The 17,649-nt window shown below is 36.3% G+C and overlaps 1 pseudogene; it reads left to right on the plus strand.

Annotated features, from left to right (window-relative positions):
• Window positions 1–986: 986 nt before the first annotated feature.
• On the plus strand, window positions 987–1,433 carry LOC149237890 (putative inactive patatin-like protein 9 pseudogene; annotated as a pseudogene).
• The last annotated feature ends 16,216 nt before the right edge of the window (window positions 1,434–17,649 follow it).

Here is a 17,649-nt window from a genome sequence, read left to right on the forward strand (position 1 = left end):
TTTTGGATTGAAACAGACATCCATTCATCGCTGTCAAACTCTATAACGACAAAATTTCTTCGATGCAAACTATGGTATAATATGGAACAAAGCGGTGATATTAACACACAAAAGCTAATAGAGAGATTTTGAAGCAAAAGCTAAGCCGATATTTTTTAACTTCTGTTTTAGTATTAATAAGTATAACGCTTCCTTTAATTATATCTTTTGCTGCTTCAATATTATTACATACACTGCGTGCCAATCCAAATTTTATCATACTCTTGCGTGTCTATATTTCTGGGAGAAATTTTGGTACACAACATTTGATCTTGTTCACAAGCAACGCATCTCTACACCGGAAAATGAAATCGTAAGATAATTTTACTTTGCTACACAGAATTGTTACGATAAGTATTATATTGTATTATGGAACCGTTGAAACAAATTTAAACTCACATGCGCAAGTAGTAGTTGCCCTATGTGACAGGTAATGAGAGTAGTGGGCGCTTGGATAACATCAAAAGTTCAAACGAATTTATGCCAAGTAATGGGTGCGTGTAGTTTGTTATAATCTCTGACATATTCTATTACCGTAGATTTTGTTATAGGCATATTCGCACAAAAGCATATTCTCTGACAAAAGCAGCGTATTACAAGAAAGTAATTTATCGAACTCGAATAATTGCCATTTGCGTTTATATTAGGGAAACTATGAAAACTCCGAGTTGCACTCTGATAATGGCCACTTGCATTTATATAATGGAAACCTTGGAGTCGATGAAACTTTCAAAGGGCCTTGGAAGGGAATATAGCCGTTGAAGGAAGTGGGAGAGGAGTGCCTTATTTGCAAAGGGTGAAAACGACAGAGCTCTTTACATGGCCCAAGAGATGATGGATTTCATTATACAAAAGGGGAAACACATGTTAATACTAAAACGTCGTCATCATGATAGATTTCATTATACAAAAGGGGAAACACATGTTAATACTAAAACGCCGTCATCATGTGGGTTGCTGGGCAGGTTAATCCCGAGGCTCAAGGTAGCGGCTGCATCAATTTGCGGTGGATATTCAGAAGTAGCAATGTGCGACCATTAACATTGAGAGACACAGTGAACCCAATTCTAATACCCTGCAATGATTTATGCAGTGGTTCACCATTCTTGTTCGCAGAGGGAAGTGCAAAGCACATGCAGAATTACAGTTGCAGTATGTGGGAAGTCTGTCATGCGACCATGTGCTCTCCGGTATTTGAGATGCCTATTCCCATTAAGTCTGTGGACGGGCAAACAACAATTCTGGGAATAGATGGAGGGTGTGTGATGAAAAATCCCACAGCAGCAGCGGCCATTACTCATGTGTTGAATAATAAGGTTGACTTTGCCTCTGTTAATGGGGTGGATGATACCTTGGTGTTGTCCCTGGGAGCGGGAGAAATTGGTTGTCAATAAAAAAGTGGGGAATAGTGGAATGGGCAAGGCCGATTATGAATATTGTGAGTGAAGGAATTTCAGATATTGTGGATCATGCAATCAGCGTGGCTTTTGGCAGAGGTTGAGGAGGTTGAGGGGGAGAATAGGCCAAGGGGGAGGAGGCATAGGAGGAGGACGCAGAAGTGAGGGAGGAAGCTAAGGAGGAAGAGGCAAAGGAGGAGGCAGAGGAAGGGGAGGAGGAGTGGGAGGCAGCGAGAGAGGAGGGTGAAGAGGTGGAGGGGGAGGAGGAGGAGGAAAAGGGGGATGTGTAGGAGGGTGAAGAGGTGGAGGGGGAGGAGGAGGAGGAAAAGGGGGAGGTGGAGGAGGAAGGGGGAGAGGCAAAGGGAGAGGTGGGGGAGGAGGAAAAGTGAGGGAGAGGAGGTGGAAGGGCTGGAGGAAGAGGGAGGCGAAGGGAGAGGAGGTGGAGGAGGTAGAGTAAGAGGAGAAGCAGAGAGAGGAGGAGGGGGAAGAGGAGGAGGAGGAGAGGGAAGAGGCAGAAGATGCAGAGGGCGAAAAGGATAAGGTTTGGGGGAAGGGGGGGTAGAGGAGGATGGGGAGGCAGCAAGAGAGAAGGGGGGGAGGAATAAGGGGTGAGGGAGATGGAAAATAGAGAAGAGGGAGGGCAAGGAGTGAGGCAGGAGGAGAGGAGGAGGTGGGGGAGGAAGGGAGCAGGTGAAGGAGGAGGTGGGGGACAAGGGGAGGAGGAGAGGTGAAGTTGGAAGCGGGGCAAGAGGGGAGGAGGGGGGTGAGACGATGGGGAGGTAGCAGGAGAGAAGGGGGAAAAGCAAGAGGTGAATGACAGGGAGGAGGAAGAGGTTGAAGGGGAGGATTTGGAGAGGGAAGAGGGTGAGGGAGAGGGAGAGGAGGTGAAGGAGAAGTGGGCAGTAGGGGAGGGAAGAAGAGGACGGTGGGGGGAGAGGTAGAGGTGGAGGCGGGGGGAGACGTAGAGGTAGAGGCGGGGGAGGAAGGGAGGGTGAAGGGAGAGAGGAGAAGGCTGAGGGGGAGGATGTAGTTGAGGAGGAGGAGAAGGAGGAGGGGGAGGAGGGGGAATATGTAGAAGAGACGGAGGGGGAAGAGGCAGAGGAAGGGGTGGGGATGGATGGGGAACCAGAGGAGGAAATAAAGGAAGAGGACGAGGGGGATGGGGAGGTGGAGGAGGTAGGGATGGAGGGAAGGGGAGAGAGATAAAAGTGCGAGGGGGGGCAGAAGAGAGAAGGAGGGCGAGAGTGAGAAGGGGAGAGAGAATGTGAGTATAAGGTTGGGGGGGAGAGGGAAAGAGAGCAGTAGGAAAAGAGAGATAGGGAGAGGGAGTGCAAGCTAAATTTGGGGCAGAGAGAGAGAGAGAGGATAACGGGGGTTGCGAGTGAGAGAGAGGGAGGGATAAGGTGAGATTTAGATGGGAGAGAGATCAAAGAGTAGAGGGACAAAGAGAAATAGAGAGAGGGAGGGATATAGGGACGACGAGAGAGTGAGGGAGGGAAACAACGATGCAGAAAGAGAGGGCATGAGAGAGAGAGAGAGAGAGAGAGAGAGAAAGAGAGAGAGAGAGAGAGAGGTGGGGGTAGAATGACAGGGGGACAATGGGGCGGTTTGAGGGATAGCGCAAGGGGTGGGGGTGGAGAGAGAGAGGGAGCATGGCAGTGAAGAGAAAGAAAGGGAGCATGAGAGAGAGAGGGAGGGGAGAGAGGGATTAGGGAATATCATGAGAGTGTGTGAGACAAGATGTACATGGAAAAGGGGGAGAGCTACAAAGAGAGAGGGAGTGATGGGAAAATAGTGGTGGCTTGAGGGGGAGCGAGGGAAAATATGGATGATTTGAGAAAGAGAGAGAGATATATGGGGAAAATAGGGATGGTTTGAGAGATAGGGCATGGGAGATAGAGAGAGAGAATAAGAGGGGGATACTAAGAGAATGTGTGGGTAGAGAAAGATATCGAGACCATGTAGAAGAGAGGGGGGAGAGAGGGATGGAAGGATTGAGAGAAAAGGATAGAGTGAGGGAGGGAGGAGAGAGAGGGAGAGGCGGGGGGATAAAGAGAGAAGGAGAGGGAGGAGATGGGTAGATAAATTCAAGGGGAAGGATGATGAGATAGAGATGAATTGGGAGAGAGTGGGGAGTGAAGTTGAGAGAGAGATCATGCAAGAGATAGAGAAAGAGAGCTGGATGGTAAAATCATATTTGTAACAATCCATAGTAAGAATCAGAAAAAATATTTCATATGCATCTCATGTTGCTAAAGTAAAAAATAATAAAAACTAAAGAAATTATCATTAATTTAATTATTATTATTATTTACAAAAATACTTTAATATATATGTTAAACATACATACATTTAAAAAAACATGGAATAAGATTCTTAATAATGGAGACTTACCATTGGAGAATCTTAATCTATAAATAGACTTTGTTAGAAACCGATTGGACAATACCATGCCTTATCAATACTACGTGTGCCAAAAATAACAACTCACTTCATATGACATTTTTTTAATTAATCAATTTAATTAAAATGGTTAAAAGAGCATAACTACTTTTGAGATAAATCTCAACCATTGATTTGTGTTAACTACTATGAATATTCTAGAATATTCCATGGAAGTTAATTGAGCTTGCTAACAAAAACAAATTAATACATGGTATTTAAATGACGGGTAAAAATAAAAATGAAAAGCCATGTGAAAGACTCTTTTAAAAGGAAACCCATGATCAAGGATTTACTTGACAGGGGGTAGTTCCCATCAAATTTACACCCAGTATAACACCCTAGTAATTGATGCATTCAAAAACATATTTCAAATAACAAAAAATTACCAAAAATTGTTTGCTCAAATTCAATCGAAAAAATCCAAAACATAAAATAACTAATCAATGCTGAAAAAAGATACAAAAATAAAATAAAATATAATATATAGATAGAAATATATTAATAAAATATAATATATAGATAAAAATATATTAATAAAATATATGAATCGAAGTATATTACATTGAAAATTGAAATAATCATAAATATTTTTAAAATTGCACTAGTAAGTCTCAATCTTCCATGGAATAAGATTTTAATATTATGATTTATTTATATAAATATTACATTTGAGAAAAAAAGAAGCTATTATAACAAAATTTACACATAAAATATATTAAAATTTTACCACTCAATTATTTTTTTCATATAAAATATTTGTATTTTAAATGATAAATTAAAAAGTTAAAATAAAATAAAATAAATGTTTTAAATAAATAATTTTTAGTTATTATAAATGTTGTAATTTTTAATGGATAAATAAACTAAGAAAAAACTTGGTTCATTGACTTGAGTTAACATGCTTTGAGAATATTAATATAGATTTTGAAATAAAAATTAACCAAATAAATTATTTTTGTAAACTAAAAATTAACCAAATAGATGTTGCAAAAAAACTGTGATGTCAAATAAATAAGTAATAACTCATAATTTGAAAACAAATATTTTTGGAATAAAATGTGACAAATAATTAATAGTTATTAAAATAAAATTTAAACATCAATTCAACCAAGTATAAATCTTACTACAAAATACATTATTTCACAGAGATAAATTAGGTACTTCAAGCATTGTGGAAATAAACCAGGGTTGACAACAACAAAATGATATTTATTTGAACAAAAAAACTAGGAATACGAATAATATAAACATTATTCCTTAGGATGAATGTAAATGCCCATAATACAAAGGTTATGAACATCAAATCAATGATGAAGACAAAGAGAATGTAGCACAATCAAACAACATAATGATATGTATTTGAACAAAAAAATTATTAATAAGAGGACTATAAACATTATTGATAATGCAAGGGTTATGAACATCAAATTAATGGTGAAGACAAACAGAATGTAGCACAATCAAGAAATTGTGGAGGAGTTGGCAGCAAGGTGGATGATAAAATAGGATTACTCATAATAATTAGCATAGTTATATAAATTAAATGGGTGATAAAATTGTCACCAGTGATTAAAATAATAATGTTCTATTTAATTTATGTAATACTGAACCTTTGTAATGGGAAAATGGAGTAAAAGGCCTAAATACAACTAACAAAAATTGTGTATAAACATAGTGATTGTGAGTAAAGCACTTTATGCACCACAAAACCCTAGATACATTAGACTAGAGTACACCCATGAATACATAGAAAAGAGCTATATATAGATGAAAATAGCAGATGCATAAATAATTCTCACTTATCAACTTTGAATCGATCTGGAGTGGAATATATATATATATATATATATATATATATATATATATATATATCCAATGTTATTAATTATTTTATTCCATTATAAAAAAATTAAAGATTTATTTGATTTGTTTTTGGAATACGGTTTTCTTTTTTATATTATAATTTACTATTATTATAATTTAATATGTATTTGATGTTGTAAGTTTTTTATTATTATGAGAGAAGGAGAGGGAGAAGATGGGGAGATAAATTCAAGGGGAAAGATCATGAGAAAGAGATGATTTGGGAGAGAGTGGGGAGAGAAGGTGAGACTGAGATCATGCTGGAGAGAGGGTGGAAGGAAGAGAGAGAGAGAGAGAGATGGTGAAAGCATATTTTCAACAATCCATAAGAAGAATCAGAACAATTACTTCATATACATCTCATATTGCTAGAAGTAAAACATAATAAAACCTAAACAAATTATAATTATTTTAAATATTATTATTATTTATAAAAATAATTAATATATATGTTAAACATATATAAATTTTAAAAAACATGGAATAAGCTTCTTAATCATGGAGATTTACCTCAACTTTACATTGGAGAACCTTAGTCTATAAATATGCTTTGTTACAATCCCATTGGACAATACATGCCTTATAGATGCCACATGTCCCAAAAATCCCAACTCACTTCATATGACATTATTTTAATTAATCAATTTAATTAAAATGTTTAAAAGAGCATAACTACTTTTGAGATAAATCTCAACCATTGATTTGTATATATTTCTATGAATGTTTTAGAATATCCCATGGAAGTTAATTCCCTAATATTGAGTTTAATAAAAGAACGAATAACACATAATATTTAAATGATGTGTAAAAATAAAAGTCAAAAGCCATGTGGAGGACACTTTTAAAAGGAAACATATGATCAAGAATTTACTTGAGAGTTGGGAGTGCCCATCAAATTTACACCATAGTAATTGATGCATTCAAAAACTTGGTTTTAATTCTTTTGTAATCAGAAAGAATATTTTTGTCCACTTGTGTTATTAGGAATCCATTTTTTGCCTTATTGTGTAACTAGGAGACAACTATTTTGTAGCTAGAAGGAAATTTCCACAATTCAAATACAAATATTATATTTTTAAGTAATTGGAGGATAATTTTTTTCCTTTTTTGTAATATTTGGAGACAATCTATATCTTCTTGTCTAATTAGAAGACAATTTATATCTTTTTTTTTTTGTGAGTGGAAGACAATTGTTGTTTCCTTGTAACTGTAATCCATTTAAACATAGTGAACCACTGTATGAAAAAAACATAGTCATAAGGGAACGTAAGTAAACTAAAAGGCCATGGTAGGTATGGAAAAAATGTAGAGTTTTAGAAAAGGAGAATCCATCTTTTAGAAAAATAGAGAAAACTCCAATGAATATTTCATCACAACAATTTGTTGTTGATGGTTAGATGATCATGGATTTTCTTGGAGTTGATTATAGAATGGATGAAATCAAAGAGTCAACTAGCACACAACCTCCTAATGAAGAAGTTTTTATAGTGAAAACTTTGTTTCAATATTTTGACATTCTAGAAATTTCCCCTAAGAATGCACAATATCCTTCCAATAATTTAACTATAAACATATAGGTCAAGAATGCCAAGATATACTCCAGAAAATAAAAATGCCAAATATAGGCCCATCACTCATACCTATATTGTACACTACATGATGGAGAACTCCAAAACACCTTAAGGTTGATAAAAATGAGTTATCATTGCTAGATAATTGAACTATTCATTATCAATCCTATAAAATTATAAAATAAAATTTAGAACAAAAGTCTAATGCAGTTAAATGTCAATTATTTTAATATAGGATCCTGACTATTTTTAAAAGAATTATAGGCATTAAAATGGTGAAAAATATAAGAAGTAAGAAGTAATACTATTTTTAGAATCCTCATGGATGCTTTTAAAAAAATGGTAAGATAAATTGATCCCAAGACCATAATGCAACCCATTGTGTCTTGTCTCTATCAATTGTTAACAAGATAATATGAATTTAATTGAAGTAGTTAAGGAACTAGTGAAAACATTAGAGCATGAGAACATTAAACCTTCCTCTTGCCAAAAATATGTAATAAAATTAAGGAGTTCTATGAATCGTGAACCCCACATTAAACACCTTATTAACATGACATAAATAGAATTATATAGGAGATTAAGGAATGCATACGTTAGAAACAATGGAAACTAGGACACTGCTGAGAGTGTTGGGGTGAACTAGGTGTAGAACCATAAGCACCGAACTAAGTGTTGAACCGTAAGCACCAAACTGGGTGAGAACCATGATGATATTGTTCTTTCTATATAATTGCATATGTTACTGAATAACCTTGCGATGTTGTGGGGTGAATTCAATATGAAAATGATGAAATGCAATTATCTAAAGTGAAGAATCATTAAGCCCTAAGAAAGATTAACACCCTATTGTTTGGCTTCTAATAACAAACTATGCAATATGGGATACTTGAATCTATTTTAAAGCGAGGGAGATAAAATTTGGGATTTCAACATTATTTCTTCTTATTCTGATCATGTCTACAAATTGATTATGGTTTCAAAGAGAGAAAACACCCAAAATTCATCTTAAAATACATTAACATGATTCTTGGGCTAATTTTTATGAGTAAACTATGTGGAAGTTTTTTTTTGCAATAAATTGAACTCGTCTAATGAAGTCTTAATGCCTTTGTATTAAATTTACGTGGCCTAACATTACAATATGAGAAATTTTCATATATTTTATAGCCAAAGAAGTGAAAATTAGGATTGAGTACTTGTTCTTGTTATTTTGATCATATTTGCACATGATTATGGTCATTGTACTGATTATGATATGTGGCAATAGCATTTCTTCAAACTAGCTAAGTTGCATTATCTCTTATTACACACAAAATATGATAAAATAAAATTGAAATGAGCTACAATTGATTACATCAAATGAATTGAGGGGATAGGTTACTACAAATAAGATAAGTTATGGTTGTCAATTGCATTGAAAGTATTAAGGAGATAACACTCATTATATTTGTTGGAGAGAACTTTGTTACACATTTTCCACATAGGGTGTAATATAAATTCAAGATATGTCATAAAGTAAAGAAGCGAAGCCCTAAATGGTCACATTTTCCACTTTTATTACCAAAAATAATTTGGCAAAAGTTCTTATAATGGCATGTGTAGTATTGATCATTTAGCTCCTGTGATATGGAAGTGATGTGAAATACAACATTAAACAATGGGTAGAAGCAATTTAACCCTTGAGAATTTTAGTTGACCAGTACTTTCTTTAAAAATTGAAATGGACATGACGTAAAATACAACATTAAACAATGGGTAGAGACAATGTAACCCTTGAGAAGTTTAGTTGACCAATACTTTCTTTATAAATACAAAAGTGATCTACAACTCACAATGAATTCAACTCTATTGTGGGCATGCATAAAATGAAAATAAGGATGCAAGCTTGGAGAATAATTTCCTTTAACAAAAACACTCTTCTAATGAATAATTTTTTATATTTTCCTCTAACAAATACATTATATTAATAATGAATTTCCTAACTCAGCTTCTAGGATAAGTTTCCTAATAAGCTTTTAGCCCCCAGATATTGTACTAGATGAAAGCATGATGATTAAGTTGATACTAGATGTAAGCATGATGATATGTTTTTGATAAATAGAGAGAATCTTTGATCAAGGACATTGAGCCAACTCTTCCCCCATGTTTGAGCTCCCAAGGCGTGGGGTTCAAGTAGTTAAGGAACTAGTGAAAAAATTCTAGCATGAGAACATTAAAATCCTCTTACCAAAAAGATGTAATAAAATTACAGAGTTCTATGAATCGTGAACCCCACATTAAACATTTTATTGACATGAAATAAATAGAATTGTATGTGAGATTAAGGAATGCATACGTTAGAAACAATGGAAACTAGGAAACTACTGAAAGGGGTGGGGTGAACTAGGTGTAGAACCATAAGCACCGAACTGAGTGTTGAACCGTAAGTACCAAACTGGGTGTAGAACCATGATGATATTATTCTTTCTATATAATTACATATGTTAGTGAATAGTGTTGTGATGTTGTGGGGTGAATTCAATATGAAAATGATGAAATGCAATTATCTAAAGAAAAGAATAATTATGCCTTATGAAAGATTAACACCCTATTGTTTGGCTTCTAATGACAAACTATACAATATGGGATACTTGAATATATTTTGAAGCGAGGGAGATAAAATTTGGGATTTCAACATTTTTTCCTCTTATTCTGATCATGTCTGCAAATTAATTATGGTTTCAAAAAGAGAAAACACCCAAAATTTATCTTAAAATACATTAACATGATTCTTGGGCTAAATTTTATGAATAAACTATCTGGAAGTTTTTTTATTTTGGCAATAAATTGAACTCTTCTAATCAAATCTCAATGCCTTTGTATTCAATTTATGTGGCCTAACATTACAATATGAGAAATTTTCATATATTTTATAACCAAAGAAGTGAAAATTAGGATTGAGTACTTGTTCTTGTTGTTTTGATCATATTTGCTCATGATTATGGTCGTTGTATTGATTATGATATGTGGCAATCGTTTTTCTTCAAACTAGCTAAGTTGCATTGTCTCTTATTACATACAAAATATGATAAAATAAAATTGAAATGAGCTACAATTGTTAATTACATCAAAGGAATTGAGGGGATACCTTACTACAAATAAGATAAGTTATGGTTGTCGATTACATTGAAAGTATTGAGGAGATAACACTCATTAGAGTTGTTGGAGAGAACAATTGTTACACATTTTCCGCATAGGGTGTAATAGAAATTCAATATAAGTCATAAAGTAGAGAAGTCAAACGCTAAATGGTCACATTTTCCACTTTTATTATTAAAAATAATTTGGTAAAAGTTCTTATAATGGCCTCTGTAGTATTGTTGATTTATCTCTTGTGATATGGAAGTGATGTGAAATACAACATTAAACAATGGGTAGAGGCAATTTAACCCTTGAGAAGTTTAGTTGACCAGTACTTTCTTTATAAATACAAATGGAAGTGATGTGAAATACAACATTAAACAGTGGGTAGAGACAATGTAACCCTTGAGAAGTTTAGTTGACCAGTACTTTCTTTATAAATACAAAAGTGATCTACAATTGACAATGAATTCAACTGTATAGTGGGCATGCATAACATGCAAATAAGGATGCAAGCTTGGAGAATAATTTCCTTAAACAAAAACACTCTTCTAATGAGTAATTTTCTATATTTTCCTCTAACAAATACATTATATTAGCAATGAATTTCCTATCTCATTCTAAGATAAGTTTCCTAGTAAGCTTTTAGCCCCCAGATATTGTACCAAAAAATCAACATAATATGGGAAAACATATAGCATGGAAAGACAATGAAAATTCCTTTTGGACTTAAAACCATACAAATTTAGGTAAATGTTATTTATAAAAAAAGACTCATGCTAAAGATTTTAAACAAAGCAATCAAAAAACCATGGTAAATCTTGTTATGTCGCTTGACATGTAAATAAAATATTCTCTATTAAAAAAGAAATGTTACCTATGATAAATAAAACAAAAGCAAAAATATATGTCTCGTTCGTTTTAAGAAAAACCATTATTAAACATCAATGATCTACATGTATCACTCTGGTTGCTTAAACTGTTGTCTATATGGCAATCCAGAGATGTGGTTCACTCTCAACCATAAATAAAATATTTCCATGTATATGTTAAATAATACAATTTTATTTGGGAGAGAAATAAAATAATTAAATGTACATATAAAAAAATTGAAAGAAAGAAATTATTATGGTTAAAACATTTTTAGTGGTCTTAGTATTGTATGTTTTTGGTCTATTTTTTGTTATATTTTCTAGTCAATTTTGTCTGAAATCCAACAAAGATTCGTTGAGATTGTGTGCCAAGAAGATTTTCAAATTGGTTAAATCCATTTATACAATGGAAAATTATATATATATATATATATATATATATATATATATATATATATATATATATGGATTTATAAATATATTTATCAAATCTCTTAGGGTGGTCTTTAAAATATGTTTGAAGTTAAGAAATTTGATTTTTCTACATGTTTATTAGATCTTTTGTTAAGATAAATATATATTAGATAATAATAAAAATAAACACAAAAATAGTTTTATTTCAAATTCATTTTTAAATATGATATAAAATTAAACATCAAACCTAAAATTAATTAAAAATAAAAAATCTTAAATGCCTAAAATATATATAAGCAACAACGGTAGCTTCATTTAAATACAATGCATAAATTAAATTACCAATAAAAAAATTACATTAAATTGCATAAACATTTAAATGCAATGCATAAATTAAATTACCAAATAAAATTAGTAATTAAGTTTAACCTCATCTTGAGATATAATTGCAAATCATATTAAAATAGCATTATAAATGAGGTGAACACTTATCTTCCTATCAAAAATAAATATGTGAGAATTTGTGCTTCTCAAACCAGAAATATCTCTCAACTTAAAAAGTTTTAATTTATTCCTATTAAATGTTAAAAAAACACTTTAAAAGTATTTAATGCACTAAGATAAAAAAAAAAAAAAAAAAAAAAAATATGTGAAAATTTGTGCCTCAAACTAGAAATATCTAGAAATATCTGTCAGATTTAAAAAAGTTTTAATCTATTCATATTGAAATGCAAAAAAATATTAAATACATTAAGATAAAAAATCAAACGAGCTCTCTACACACGGTTAATGCCTCGAAGTAACATTGTTACATAATGGTGGACAACAGAAAGCACAGGACCAGAAGGGAAATGCGCCAACGTCACATAAAATAATTATTAGCGACTAAGAAAGATTGCACCTTCATTTCAAATTTAAGAAAACCCAACTTAAATTTCGGTGGATAGATGACTTGACACGGAGAGAATTTCTTGAAAGGCATCTCGTGCTTTTTTTCTTAATGGGTAAATTGTGAAAAGCTCCACTCAAGAATTTTTCCTTAACGGGTAAATTGTGATCTCAGGCTTTTTTCCTTAACGGGTAAATTGTGATCTCAGGCTTTTTTCCAATTGTGATCCGCTCCTTTTAACGGTCGATCAAACTTTTTTGTTATATATATGGGTTGCCTTTCTACATCAATATTTGTGTACCTGTGACTGTTTGTTTGGTGCCTGTCTCTGCTTTTGTCTATATTTTCTGTGCTTTTGAAACTTGAATTTGAGTTATTTCATTGTAAGGAATTTCAGTTTTGTCTATATGTCTATATTATTTATATCTGACTATAATTTATATCTGACTTTGTGTTTCTGTCTATATTTTCTCTGCTTTTGAAACATGAATTTGATTTGTTGGATATGGATCAAGAGCCGAGTTTTTCCTGTCTATATTTTCTCTTCTTTTGAAACTTGAATCCAATTGTGATCTGCTCCTTTAACGGTTGGATATGGATCAAGGCCCGAGTTTCTGGCTGACTCTGGCTGTGACCGTGACTTTCTGTTCCGTCTATATGTCCGTACCTTGTAGCTTTTGATAGAGAAGATTGCATATTATTCATCTATGTGACTGTCTATATGTCCATATGATAGAAAAGATTGCATATTATTTCTGGCTGTCACTCTGTTTTGGGTGACTCTGTTTCTGTCTATATTTTCTGTGCTTTTCAAACTTGAATTTGATCAAGAGACGAGTTGTTTCATTGTATGGAATTTCATCTTGTGACTCTCTGCCTGTCGTTCCTCTGTGTCTATATGTCCATACCTTGTAGCTTTCAATACTAAAGAGGATCAGCGAGAATGCAGGGATGCATGGACGAATGAGAGACATTGTTGTTCAATGTTATCAACGGAGGAGGTATTTACAGTGGAGAGGTGGGAACAAGAGAACCTTAACAGCGAGGTATTTGTTTTTTGTATTTATATTCATAGTCATATTCTTTGGTTTTGGTTCAGCAATTTTCTTGTTCTTCCTCATCGAATCCCATAAGCCATTTTATCAATCTGTCATTCCTGCAATTGATCTGATTTTCCTCCCCTATTTTGATGTGATTTCTCCTCCCATGTTTTTAATTCATACAAACCCAGCTAAATGTAGAATATCTGATTTTCCTCCCCTATTTCTGTTTCTGTCTATTTTTCACTGCTTTTGAAGAGACTTTTAGAGTTCATATCTGAAGGTGCAAACATCTACGGTAGTTTCAACTTTCTTTCTACTAGGTATCCTCCTTCATTACCTGCCTGGCCTAATGCTCTGTTATTGGTCCTTTGATTCTTCTTAGTCTACAATCCCATTAATTACTTATTTATAATGTTTTTAGATTTTTTTCTTTAATCTTAAACCTCAATTCTATTAATCCCTTGGAATTCTTCTGCTCAATTGGAATCCTATAGCTTTATCACTCCAATGCAAAAGGCGTCCATCCAGCTATGTAACAGATGGAAGAGTGAAGTTACTTTACTTTTTTTTAACAAAAAGAGAGTAAAACAACAATGTCGCCCTATATTTTCTCTCCTCTATATAAAAAGAGCTGATGAGTGAAGTTACCTTACTTTCTCTAACAAACAAACCGTAAAACAAGAAAGCCGCCCTATATTCTCTCTCCTCGGTATAAAAAGAGCAAGTTAAGTTTTCTTGGTCATCTTTTAATAATATAATGAAACAAGAAAGCCGCCCTATATTCTCTCTCCTCGGTATAAAAGGAGCAAGTTAAGTTTTTTTGGTCATCTTTTAATAATATAATGGAGTCAAGTGTATAAGGTTATTTTAGAAAATCCATATTTCAAAATAACATAGTCGCATCTTTATAGAACCTTTAAACTATGATTGACTATCTTTATGTATTTACACATTTGTGTGTGATACATTTTTTCTATGTCTGGGAATGTGCAGTTTAGCCATCATTATGCTGTCTCTTATTTCAGATTTAAATTTATTTGTAAATGTCTGGGAATGTGCAGTTCAACCATCATTATGATGTCTCTCATTTGGGATTTAAATTTATTTGTAAATGTAGTAAGTCTCTGTTTCTATTTGGGATTTAAATTTATTTGTAAATGTAGTAAGTAGAGAATTTTATTTACTTTTACTTTTTATTATTTTTGATAAATTTTATATAATCCCATGGCAAGGATTAATTTACATATTTCTCACAAGTTCACTCATCATCATCGTAATCTTTAATTTCTTTTTTTGGGTCTATTTGTACTTTTGGGTCCAAGTGTGTGGACATGCACTCAAGTTATCATGGTACAGTTTTACATTTTCCAATGATTCTCTATTTTGTGTTTACTTTAATTTTTATTTTTCTTCTTGCAATTTTTAATATATATTTTAATCTTTTGCATAGAAAATAGATAATACTAAGATATAAATAAATATATTTACTAGAAGTAGCACTATTTATGTTTTCCTCAATAGGTAATCAATTAATTTATCCACTTCACATCTAGATTTATTAGTTCATCCTAAGACAAACTTATATGATTCTATTTTCCTAGTAACCACCATTTATTTAGCTAACATTACATATTTTTTCTTTTTTCTTTTTAAATGGTAAAATGTAAAACAAATTTATTCATGAATATTATTGTTTTATTTATTTAAAATATATGAAATATATGCATTTGTTTACTTAAATATAAAAAGGAGAGAAAGAAGGAGAGGGAGGGAGGGACAAAGGGAGGAAGAGAGAGAGTGAGAGGTAGGGAAGGAGAGGGAGGGAGGCAAGAGACATATGGATAGAGAGAGAGAGAGAGAACAAGGGAATGAGAGAGGGAGGGAGAGGGAGAGAGAGGGAGGGAGAGCAGGAGGGAGCGAGAGGAGGGAGGGAGAGACATGGGAGAGATAGGGAGAGAGAGAGTGGGAGGGAGGTAGGCGGAGAGAGAGAGATAGAGGTGGAGAGAGAGGGGAGAGCGAGAGGGTAGGTGAGAGGGAGGTAGGGATAGAAGGAGGGAGGGAGAGGGGGAGGGGGAGAGGGCGGAGGGAGGTAGGGATAGAAGGAGGGAGGGAGGGAGAAGGAGGTGGGCGGAGGGAGGGAGCGGGAGGGAGGGGGAGAGAGAGGAGGAGGGAGAGGGGGGCATGGACGGGGGGGGGAGGGGGAGAGGGGGAAGGGGGGATGACAAAGAGGAAGAGAGAGATAGAGGGGGGGAAGGGGTGAGACAGAGAGGGAGAGATAGAGGGAGGGAGGAAAGGAGGGGGAGAGAGAGCGGGGGGAGAGAGAGAGGGATAGTGAGAGAGAAAGGGAGAGGGGGAGGGAGAGTAAGAGGGAGGGAGAGATAGAGGGAAAGTGAGAGAGGGAGAGAGATGGGAGAGGGGGAGAGGGACAGTGGAAGGAAGAGAGAGGGAGAGAGAGAGGTGGAGATAGAGGGAGGGAGGGTAGGAGAGACTGAGGGAGGGAGAGAGAGGGGGGAGAGAGAGTGAGACAAAGAGAGTGGGAGGGAGAGAGGGATGGAGAGCGAGAGAGAGGTAGAGAGTGTGAGAGAGACGGAGGGAGAGAGGGAGGGCTGGAGAGAGGTAGGGAGGGAGAGAGAGAGGGGGGGAAGAGAGAAAGAGGGGGAGAGAGGGGTAATTACAGAGGGAGGGAGAGAGGGATGTGGAAAGGGAGGAGGGAGGCATGGGGAGAGGGAGATAGAGAGGTGGAAAGAGAGAGAGAGAGAGAGAGAGAGAGAGAGAGAGAGAGAGAGAGAGAGAGATGGTAGGAGAGAGAGAGAAGGGGATGGTAGGAGAGAGAGAGAGAGAGAGAGAGAGAGAGAGGGGGGGGGGGGGAAGAGGAGAGGGGGGGTAGAGAGTGATAGAGAGAGAGGGTGAGCAAGAGAAAGATAGGGGGAGAGAGGGAGGGAGGGAGAGAGAGATAGAGGGAGGGAGGGAGGGGGAGATAGAGTGAAGGAGAAAGAGAGAGAGAGGGAGAGAGGGAAGGAGAGAGAGAGGGAGAGAGGGGGGAGGGGAGAGGGGGGGGAGAGGGAGAGAGAGAGAGGGAGGTATAGAGAGAGGGTGGGGATCGGAGAGGATGGGAGAGAGGGGAGAATGGTAGAGGGTGGGATAGAGAGGTAGAGGGAGAGGGAGAGGAAGAGAGAGAGAGAGAGAGAGGGAGGGAGAGTGAGGGGGGTGAGGTAGAGAGGGAGCGGGGTTAGAGAGAGAAATGAAGAGAGAGGGAGAGACAGGGGGGGAGAGGGATAGAGAAAGGGGCAGGGGGAGAGAGAGGGTGGAGATGGGAGAGGAAGGAAGAGAGGGGAGGATGGTAGAGGGTGGGATAGAGAGGGAGAGGGAGAGGGAGAGGAAGAGAGAGAGAGAGAGGGAGAGGGAGGACGGGAGAGGGGGGAGAGAGAGACAGGGAGAGTGAGGGGGAGGAGGGGAGAGAGGGAGGGAGAGAGAGAGAGAGGGAGGGGGAGTATGGGGAGGATGAGAGAGGGAGGGTGAGGGGGTCGAGGGAGAGAGGGAGGGGGTTGGAGAGGGAGGGAGTGGGAGAGGGAGGGAGCGGGAGGGAGAGGGAGAGGGAGAGAGAGGGAGAGTGAGAGAGAGTGATAGAGAGAGAGATGGGGGAGAGAGAGAGGGGGAGAGTGTGTGTGAGGGATGGAGAGAGAGATAGAGAGGTGGAGAGAGAGGGAGAGCGAGGGCATAGAGATATGGGAGAGAGGAGAGAGAGAGAGAAAGAGAGAGAGATGCAGAGGGAGGGAGGGAGAGTGAGAGAGATATAGTGAGACAGAGGGATGGAGAGAAAGAGGGAGAGAGAGGGAGAGGGAGGGAGGAAGAGCGAGGAGAGAGAGGGAGAGGGAGGGAGGAAGAGCGAGAGAGAGGGAGAGGGAGGGAGGAAGAGCGAGAGAGAGGGAGAGAGAGAGAGAGACGGGGGGAGAGAACGAGAGAGAGAGAGAGAGAGAGAGAGAGAGAGAGAGA

This window comes from Pinus tabuliformis, chromosome 8 (genome assembly GCF_031772625.1).
Source record: "Pinus tabuliformis cultivar Carrire ecotype Pingquan chromosome 8, CPIR1, whole genome shotgun sequence".
NCBI lineage: Eukaryota > Viridiplantae > Streptophyta > Pinopsida > Pinales > Pinaceae > Pinus > Pinus tabuliformis.